Genomic DNA, 9851 nt, shown 5'->3' with positions numbered 1-9851 from the left:
ACTTTCCCTCTGAGGACGTTTGATCACATTCTCATGCTGTAAGTGAGTTAATTCGCTAATTGCCAACTCTAACAATGTTAGATCCAATTTCAGTAACACCAGCAAACAGCAGCTAACACCTTAGTTCAGGATATTCTCAACAACTCACCTGAAGTGAGCTTCACTGACTCATCAAGCCACATTGAACTCCTTTCACACAACAGCTGAGGTAAAAAAAAAAAAAGGCAAAATATCTTAAAATATTTAACTGACACATCCTTATTCGTCATTTCTTGCCACGTGTTGATATGATTCAAATTCATTAAAATATAGAGAGGAAATATGTTTTGTTTTTTTCATTAACAATAGTAGAAACTTCCCAGTCCACGGCCATTACGTGTCAATTATGCATAATTAATGCTACTGTGGTTGTGTCTGTGTGCAGAGGCCTATGGGGAGGCATTTTCAACCACTGCAAACATGCTCCCAGGCAGTCCTCCAAAATCCCAACTGCATAGTGCTGAACATGAATGATACCATCAGTCAAATGATGATTGGTTGCCAAGTGTGCCGGAACAGGAAAGAAAGCAACAGTGGAGTTCACCAGGAATGGGTGAGGAAAAAAAGCTCAATCAAACATCAGGACTACAGCATGAGAAGCACAACAATAGTACCAGTAAGAGTAGCCAACAGGCCGGTTGCAGCACATATTTTTGACACTGCCCCATCTGCAGATGATCTCTGCAGAAAGATGAGTGGTCCAAAGCTGCCCATGGACTGCCTACACACTACCCCTGCTTAACTATAATTTCCCATTTAAACTGTCCACTAGTGACAGTGACAAACATTTTGTCCAATTTACATTACAATGCATCAACTGGGAAATCTCTCCAGAGTTCAAGATGAGTTTAAAGAAGTAAAACAGATTGTCAGATCTTAGGCTGTCGTTGTCCATGTCCACAATGACGTATAGTCAAGGCATTGTGGGGAAATCCAGAGCGTCCAGCCACAGCTGAATGTGAACAGGGTTACATGAAGGATTAAACTAAAACATGATAACAAAATATACACATCTTGCCATTTATGTGATCCCCAGTTCCTAACATGACCATGAAACTAGGTTTAACACCACTGTTGCTGCTTTTGAGAGAAAAAAAAGAGCAAAATCCTAGAAAGTGTAAGTGACCAAAATAAAACCAAACAAAAAAACATATACTGGGTCGCAGGTCCTGTATCTTTCTTTAGTGTCTCTGATACAGAACGGTGCTCAGTGATCTTCATAAGTCCTAGCTAGTTACTTTTTTCTGGTAACATGTTGAGGCCAACGGGTTTGGTGTGTCTGTGGAGGGCTACACTCTTATGTCTTTCCAATACTCTCTTTGGGGTCACCAAATGTCACAGTAATCTTCCTGGACATTTGAAGTGTTTAATGTGTGTGTACAAAAGTGTGTGTGTTAATGCAGAACCCCTGTGTGGCCTAGCCAAAAGATAACATGCCTCCTTTTTGACCTCTCTTGTACCCTTGCCTCAGGGCTAACGATCCAATCAGAGGATAAGCCTATTTCCAGACCCTCCCCTGGGAGCAAGAAAGATCCAATTGGATAAAGGTTCATCTTAGATCAGAATCAACAGGGGTGTGGATAAGGGACCGTGCTCGCAGCCAACCATCAAAAGCAAGATGGAGAAGAAATAGACAAAAAAAACAAGAACACGAAAAATGTGTGCACAAGGACTGCGACAAAAACCAAACAAAAAACAAAGCTGATGTTGCTTGTCGTATGGTAAGTGAATAATTCATTTGACTTTTTCTAAAATACACTCAACGTGAGGGGGCTTACCCTGTGTATGACATTTCAGATAAGGACAAAATGAGCCCTCGTGTGTGTGCATCTGACTAAGCAGTCCCCCCTCTGTGATAATTCTCTACAAGTGGGACAGCAAACCCACCGAAATGCCTGAAATGAGAAATGCTCGCCCCGATAAAAACAAACAAGAATGAAATGAACCAGTCTTTGCTGGAACAGGCCAACACCGAGATGAGGGTAAATATTTTGGGACTGGTGTTTTAATACTCCCACTGCTTTTGATATCCATTTCTTTGCATGCTCTTGAGTGGCATTTAACATTTAATTTAATGTTTTCTTTATTATTAATCCTTTCCTTTAATACTCAGTCCCACATTTCCTTTGCGTTTTAGACATTCCCTCCCCGCCTATGAAAAACTCTTATTACATGCGCCAGGTTACACGTACAGTTTTTGTGTGGGCTGTGAGATAGTGTATTTGTGTGCCCCGTGGTGCAATTGTCACCAATGTCACTTTCATCTGGGCGTGCAGCTTTTCATGCCGCCTAATGCTTTGAAGCTACAGACTTTAATTCCTTCTTTTTGCTCACAGTGACACCCAAATATGTACACAAATGTCGTCCCAATGCCGGAAAGCTTCATTTGCATCCATCTTTTAGCCCTACAGGAACAACTGTGATCTATGAAGCGTTTCCTTCTGTCTAATCGTTGCGTTGGCTCGAGGATGTAATAATGCATGCTACAACATGCCTAAGTGGTTATCTTTGTGCATGTCAATATTTGTGGGGATGGGTGTATTTGTACAAAATGAGCCCGTCTAAGAAGAGAGAAAAGCTATTGTAGTCCACAAAGTCAAGTCTGAGAAAAAAATGTTGCTTTTGGGGGGTTTTACTTCATTGTCCAAACTGTAGCTGCTGCCTGTCATGGAGCTGTGTGTCCACTGAAATTATATACCACGGAGACGTGGGCGAGGTAGAAACTGTCTTTTTGTTACTATTCACATATTTTTGTATCACTCTACTTTTTCTAAAAGCTGGCTGCCATAAATTTAGCCATGAATGTGTATTTGCATGTCTGTGTGTGTTTTTTCTGCATTGCTAAGGGCAACAAATGTCCTTTATCGCTGTCAAAATGCCAAATAAGTTATCAACACCTCCCCGCCTGCTGCTGTGACATCAGTGCCCACACATATACAGACACACATACACAAACAAAAAAAGTCAGCAGGCACACTGCATTACTCACACTAAACCAGCTTAAGTAACACTGTGTACATTTTATTAAGGTGAAAGCAAGAATTTGCTGGTCGAATTTAATGCATTATTTTAATATAAAACGCATTTTGTTGTGTGCGCGCTTAAACTTGCTCTCTGTTTATACGTGTGTACTGTCAGCGTTAATGCTTTTGGCATTTCTTCACCATCACTTAAAAATCACTTCTCTGGTATAAATGTAGATTTTCACCTCGGTGACACACAAACACTCGCTCAGCTGTATTGACTGGTGTCTTACTTGGAAAGCCTGAGGCAGTTGAGTGGGTTGTATTTCAGGAAATTCTCTCTGGCAATTTATAATGTCTACTTTGGACAGTGATACAATGAATTAATTAACAGTGGCAAATGAAAGGGAACTGTCCTGAGATTAGACAGAAAGAAAAAAAAAAACAAAACAGGAAAAAAAGTGTTCTCGAAGACAAGGAGAACCACCACAGGCATACGAAACGATGTGAATACAACAGGCTGAAGTGATAGCATTCCCTTTACAGTTGAGCTTTTAATACAGAACCACTGTAGCACAAAAACATTTGCGACCTCTAATAAACTTGGGAATAAAGGCGCATAAACTTTCAAATAAACTGTCATACTGTATTTGTGACTATCCAAGTAACAGGCAGGCATCTGAATGAAACCTGTGCCTTTGCAGTGGTCTAATTAGTCTTAGACTACACTAGCAAGGAGTCTTAAAAGGTGTGGCATGCATGAGGATATCCAGGAAAGCAAAGAGAGGTTTTTTGTCCTCGAGTCACATCACACATCAAATACCTTTAGGCACTCTACACAAAACAGAGTGTGTATTTTTTTTGGCTTATTTAATACAAGAATCAAGTGCAAAAAATATAAGCAGGTATATTTCTTTATACCACCCTCACACATGAACATGCACAAACTGCAAACGTCTAGTGTAATGCATAATAGAGGGTCTTTACTGCAGGGGATAGTAAGAATAATGAAATATTTAACCCCTCCCATCTTGCTCTCAAAAGCACATTCTCTTCCCCTTTCTTTAAAAAGCACCCACTAAACATCTAAGTCCGCTCTAAGCCACTTTTCTGTTTTAATGTAATAAGCTGCACAGCTATTACTTCATAAATTCCACTGGTCCCAGTTGTGAGCTCATTAAAGTGAAGTAAATGCAATAATCCAAGTAATTTTGTAATGGAATATCAAAGTGATACCTCACCTTTATACACACACACACACACACACACACACACACACACACACACACACACACACACACACACACACATACATATACACCCCAAGAAATTTTATTTCTTGGGGTGATCATTGACCACAAGCTCTGTTGGAAGCCACACATTACTTATGTTCGGGGGAAATTGGCACGGGGCATTGCCGTCCTGGGAAAAGCAAAGCATATGTTGGATCAGAAAGCACTGCACATTTTATACTGTGCTTTACTACTGCCATATATGAGCTACTGTGTAGAGGTCTGGGGAAACACATACAAAAGTAACACACAAACAATAACTATAATACAGAAAAGGGCCATTAGATTAATAAATAATGTAGGGTACAGGGACCATACAAATGCACTCTTTGTCAAAATGCAAGCTATTAAATTCCAAGACTTGGTGAAGCTTAAAACAGCGCAAATAATGTATAAAGTCAGAAATAAATTGCTTCCCAAAGAAATCTGTAAATTGTTCATAGAAAGAGAAGGTGGGTATAACTTAAGAGGGAAATGGAATTTAAAAATACAAAGTGCTAGAACAACTTTAAGAACTATGTCAATCTCAATTGCAGGAGTTAAATTATGGAACAGTCTAACAGAAGAAATAAAAGACAGTCAAAACATAAAACAGTTTAAAGTAAAATATAAAAACCTAATTTTAAATAAGTATAAGAATGAAGAAAACGGGGTTAACCCAGGATGGTAATGTTGCTGGTAATGGTGTTGCGGTTCTTTTTTGGTTGTTTTTTTGTTTTTTTGTTTTGTTTTGTTTTGTTGTTTTTCCATAACTTGTGTATCTGCAAATATACACATTCTGTATTTTTCATATGAAAGAAACTATACTGTGGTGGGGCTTGCTAATTTCTTGTTTTTGATTTATGTATGTTATGTTTTGTTTTACTTCATATGTTTATATGTTTCATATGTTGTTTGTTTAATTTAAGACAAAAAAAAAATTAAATGAATGAGAGGTAAAACTTGAGGGGGTCGGGACAAATAAGTAAATACTTCAGCCTACTCCTTTTCAAACAAATAATGGAATGATATTTTGTAATGATTGTGAAGGCACATGTTTGAAATGTTTGAAATAAAAATGAACTGAACTGAACTACTTTAATTTTTATATATTTTTAAGAGATAACACACTGAGAAATAAATACTGACAATAGGATCACCATCCCAGCATGAGCTGCAACAAAAAAAGAAGAAAAGAAGAGAGCACATTTGCATGTCGATTAAATGTCGTTGTGCTTCCACTCAGACATGCTATGACCACATTATAAGCAAAATTGCATCATAAGCCCTGTTACCTTTACATTTCCAAGAGTAAAGCCGGTGAAGGCATTCCTATGAAGTAATACATCTATACACTACACATTCACTCTTTAATAACATACTTTAAAACATCATAATTTGCATAATTACAACCACGCACCCAAACTATGTTCACCAAAAAATGTATCCACACTTATTAAGGTGTAAAAATATGTGTCTTAGATTGTGGCGTGTACAAAGCATTAGAGACAAGTGGATCGACAAACTCACCACACTAGGACAGTGGGGTCTTCAACACATTTCCATTCGTGCACCAGCTCACGAATGACACAAGGGGTATTTCCTAAAGTCTACCTTGCATAAGCTCAAGTATTCCAAAATTAGTGTCCTTCTCAGTCGTGCTTGTTACTGTGATTGCTGCTATGCACTAAGCTGAATAGTAACTGAATAGTTAACTTGAGTTTGCTTATCAGTAACTTGAGTATTTATCATTTTCATTTAAAAATGACAGCCCTTGGACCTCCAAGGGCGACGCGAACTGAAACAAGTATCAGTTGATCTAAAACTAAAAAGAGATGTGATGTCATGCAGAGTGGCATCCCTCATCAACCGATCTGAGTATGTTAACCCTGTATGCGTCATGTGTGACACATTAATTTATGGGACCCGTACATCATCGCTGTGATCTTCCCTGAAAGACCGTAGGCACAGAAAGGGCCCTTTAAGTGTCAGATGTAGCATATTTGATATAAATTAAAAGGCACATATATCTAATATATTTATTTTTAATTTGTAAGAAGGTTCAATAAACGCTATATTTAAAAAAATATTATTTTTCATGTTCCAGGCTTTACAGGGTTAAAACTTTTCAGTATTTTATCTTCATTTCATCTTTTTTGTGCTACTTTAGTCATAGCATTGCAAATTATTTTCAGATGCCAGCAAGCCAGGTTACTAATTGTCTTTGTCTTCGGTGCCTGGATGCTGCACTTCATTGTAACCTTACAATGAAGTAACATTAACCATGCTCTGGTTTGCATACTTGTTCCCCCCCCCCCCCCCAAGAACTTAAGGAGGATTTGGCTTATAATGTCAAACTTAATTAGGTGACACTCCATTGATCTATCATCTGATGACTTAGCCTCTAGTGTCAATGACCAAAGTTTTAAGGCTTTCATTGTATCCACTGGAAATCAGTAAATACATTTTCAACAAATGGTAAATAAAAATCAAGTATGTTATATGAAGACAAAGACTACGAGGTTGCACTGTCATGCATGTTTTTGTATGTGCACTGTTAAACAAGCATTGGACACTAAGATCAAGAAAATGTCTCATAAAAAGTGCATGGGGTTACCAGCGTCATGGTAATATGTCTGCAAGTCCAGCCCTCACAACCCTACACAAGAATACTGGGTTTCCTGACACTGTACAGGGCTAACAATGCAATGGTTACCTGCAACAAGAACTCGGTCCAGCAATGGGAAAAAACACCGGAAGCCAATTTCAAGGTCTCCACACTAGTTACCATCAAGTGCAGCAAATGCCAAGGTTATGGACTACGCCACGACTTTTCTGCACAGGCCATCTGAAAGTTGCTCAGACTTGATAAGTCTGGCCATATGTTGCCATAGATCGTAAAACAGGTGCTGAGAAGCCAGAGGTAGGAATAAGTGCTAAACCATCAAAATGGTTGACCTGAAAGTGCTCATATACCCTGGTGGTTTAGGAGTAGATAGATGGCATTAAAGGTTTGACCCAAAGTGTAGCATCCTGAAACTCTATGAGCAACAGAAACATCCAGGAAACAAGGAGGATCCATGAACACATCAGTGAAATGGACACCAGGGATCAACTGTTTCGTGCCTTAGGCAGTTTTAAACAGATGGTGTAGAGAAGGAAGTATTGTGGAAGACCAAGCCCCTCTATAGGATGTGTCATCAGCTGGCAGAGGAGATATCAAGTATTCCTCCCCCTGAAGAACAGCACAGAGGTTCTGATCATGGTGGCAAAAAGGACCTAAGATTCATAAAGTCAGGAGTCTACCACAGAAGACAGGATCCAAGGTACAGGCTGTACAAAGGTGCCCCTGAGACAGTCCACTGCATGGTACATAGATATAAGAATTTGGGGCGCTATACACTGAAAGGAATACAGGAACTGTACTATGTATGGATTAGAAGTCCTGATGGTTGATCACTGAAAATTGTTGAGAACAAACAGGATAAAACACTGTGGGACTTGAAGATGCGCACAGACAGACGGCTTCTGGTTAACCTATCAGACACAAGGCTGGTTGACAAGGAGCAGAAGATGGCAGTTGCAATAGATGTGGCAATCAGAGCTGACAGTGAAATCAGACAGAAGGAGCAAAAGAAGACTGACAAATACCAGCAGCTGGCAACCAGAACAGATGTGGACCGAGTATTAATAGAAGCTAATCCAAGACCTCTCTCCAGATGAGTGCAGTCCTGGGACCAGCTAAGATACCGCTTACAAGTCTCTGCAGAGGAGCCAAGCTTAAAGAGGGCATCTGTACCAGCCAACCAATGAGACTTTTTTTTTTTAAAGAAAAGTGAAAAGCAAAAAAGAAACAGCCTAAACAAATTTGTTTGAACAGCTGTCAGAAAACCAAGAAACAGAAATATTAAAATGAAAACTGAATTCTGCGACTAGAACGATTTCTTCGGTTCAGAAATGCAAGTCAGTGACTACTACTCACAAAACAATAAGGTGCTTTACTGTTTTTTCTACTTCTTGTAAAACAGTACATTTTAAAATGCATGGATAATAATAATAATTATAAAGAAGCATTAAAATTATACTTGAAATGAAAGAACTTGCATACTGGTGTGTTAACCATTACAGAAACATTAAAAAAAGATTTTGGTAATTACCAGTATTGTTAATTTAGGGCAGCTGTCGCATAAACCTTGCACTGGGTAGCAGTCTAATAAATATGTTACAAGTACGTACTGCATGTAAATAAAAAATAGATAAAATAAATAATCAGTAGACCATATGAGCTCATCAAGCCTGATAAGACAACATAAACTGACTTCTGCAGATCAAATGCATGTCCAACTTTAAGATATCAAATGTCCACAAGGCATATCTTATTACATCAGAAATGGGCCAACAAGCTATTTCAGTTTCACCTCATTAATCCCTGTTGACTACGCTTACACGGCCACATTTTGTGTTCTTTTTCCCTGTGACTTTCCTCCCTTCCATAATCCTCTTTAAGAATCAGGCAGAGTGTTCCTCCTCTGCTTCTACAAAAACAAGGCAAGGAGCCAGGAATGAATTTTGCATGGTTATTGATTAATAAATTAAGTTCTTCTGACATTTTGTAGAGGGCCCTTCTGACTTTAAAACTATTGCTTCATTATGCCATTGTATTATTGAAACATATCCATCATGTTTTTAATACATTTTTTCACCATAAATCTGTGTGTTTGATGTAGCTTAATTAATTAGAATTTACTTCTATATTCAAGTGATGCAAAATCAATGTAATACTAGTCTGAATATTGAGCAGGAACGTGAGCTGTGAAGATTTAAAAACCGCCCTCTCAAATACCCATTTTCCATTTCCCTCTCCCCTACACTCACAGTTGCTGTCAGGGTCTCCATACATAACTTTCAGGACACGAAGGTCGCTGCGATTGAATCTGGTCTTCGCAGTTGTGTACATTTTTAGAATGCAAACTTAAACTGTAAAAAGTCTAGCACATTAAGGATTATATTTTTAGTTTTTTAAATTCCCTGGAAAGTGTTCTTAGTTAGCTGCTGAACAAATGGGGGGAAAAAACTATTTGTCCCATGCAGGGGTGTAAAAGCAAAACAAGACAGATTCATTAGAATGGCTGATAGTAGAAGTACATCAATGATTTAAATATATAGGTCAGATCGGGGCTCATTAGTGGTTCATTCCAAGTGCCTTAACTCTGCAGGGAATAGTAATAATAGAGTGCATGTTTATGGATGAGGTTTTCTGCATGTGCTGTATGCTCTGTGTAGCTGCAGCATGGCATGGACTGGTGTCCAACTGCTCACATAAATATGACTCTGGTAAATTAATGACAAAGTGATGGAGCTGGGGTGGCAGTGGTAAATAAATTAGGCCTTATGAGCAAGCTTCCTTAGAGATTTCTCACTTCAGAAGGAAGGGAAGAATAAAGGGACCGAAGAGGGAGGCGTGAGGGCGGCGAGGAGTGGAATACACAGAGACTGATGAGCAGAAAGACTTGCGCGATTTTCCTCCTCGCTCTTCATATTTCGGTCTTCATTTCATTTCATTTTCACTTCCACCCCC

The 9851-nt window shown here is 38.8% G+C and overlaps 1 long non-coding RNA gene across 1 annotated transcript; it reads left to right on the top strand.

The window, feature by feature from the left end:
- Positions 1-430: 430 nt before the first annotated feature.
- On the top strand, positions 431-2102 carry LOC146668060 (uncharacterized). The gene is made up of 3 exons (XR_014911982.1): positions 431-592; positions 1511-1760; positions 1837-2102. It is a non-coding gene; the product is annotated as an uncharacterized LOC146668060 (long non-coding RNA).
- Positions 2103-9851: the final 7749 nt, after the last annotated feature.

The sequence above is a fragment of the Rhamphochromis longiceps genome, linkage group LG6, assembly GCF_057381845.1.
Source record: "Rhamphochromis longiceps isolate RC_006_pf linkage group LG6, R_longiceps_female_GT1.1, whole genome shotgun sequence".
Classification (NCBI taxonomy): Eukaryota; Metazoa; Chordata; class Actinopteri; order Cichliformes; family Cichlidae; genus Rhamphochromis; species Rhamphochromis longiceps.
This window is presented reverse-complemented; position numbering and strand designations above follow the sequence as displayed.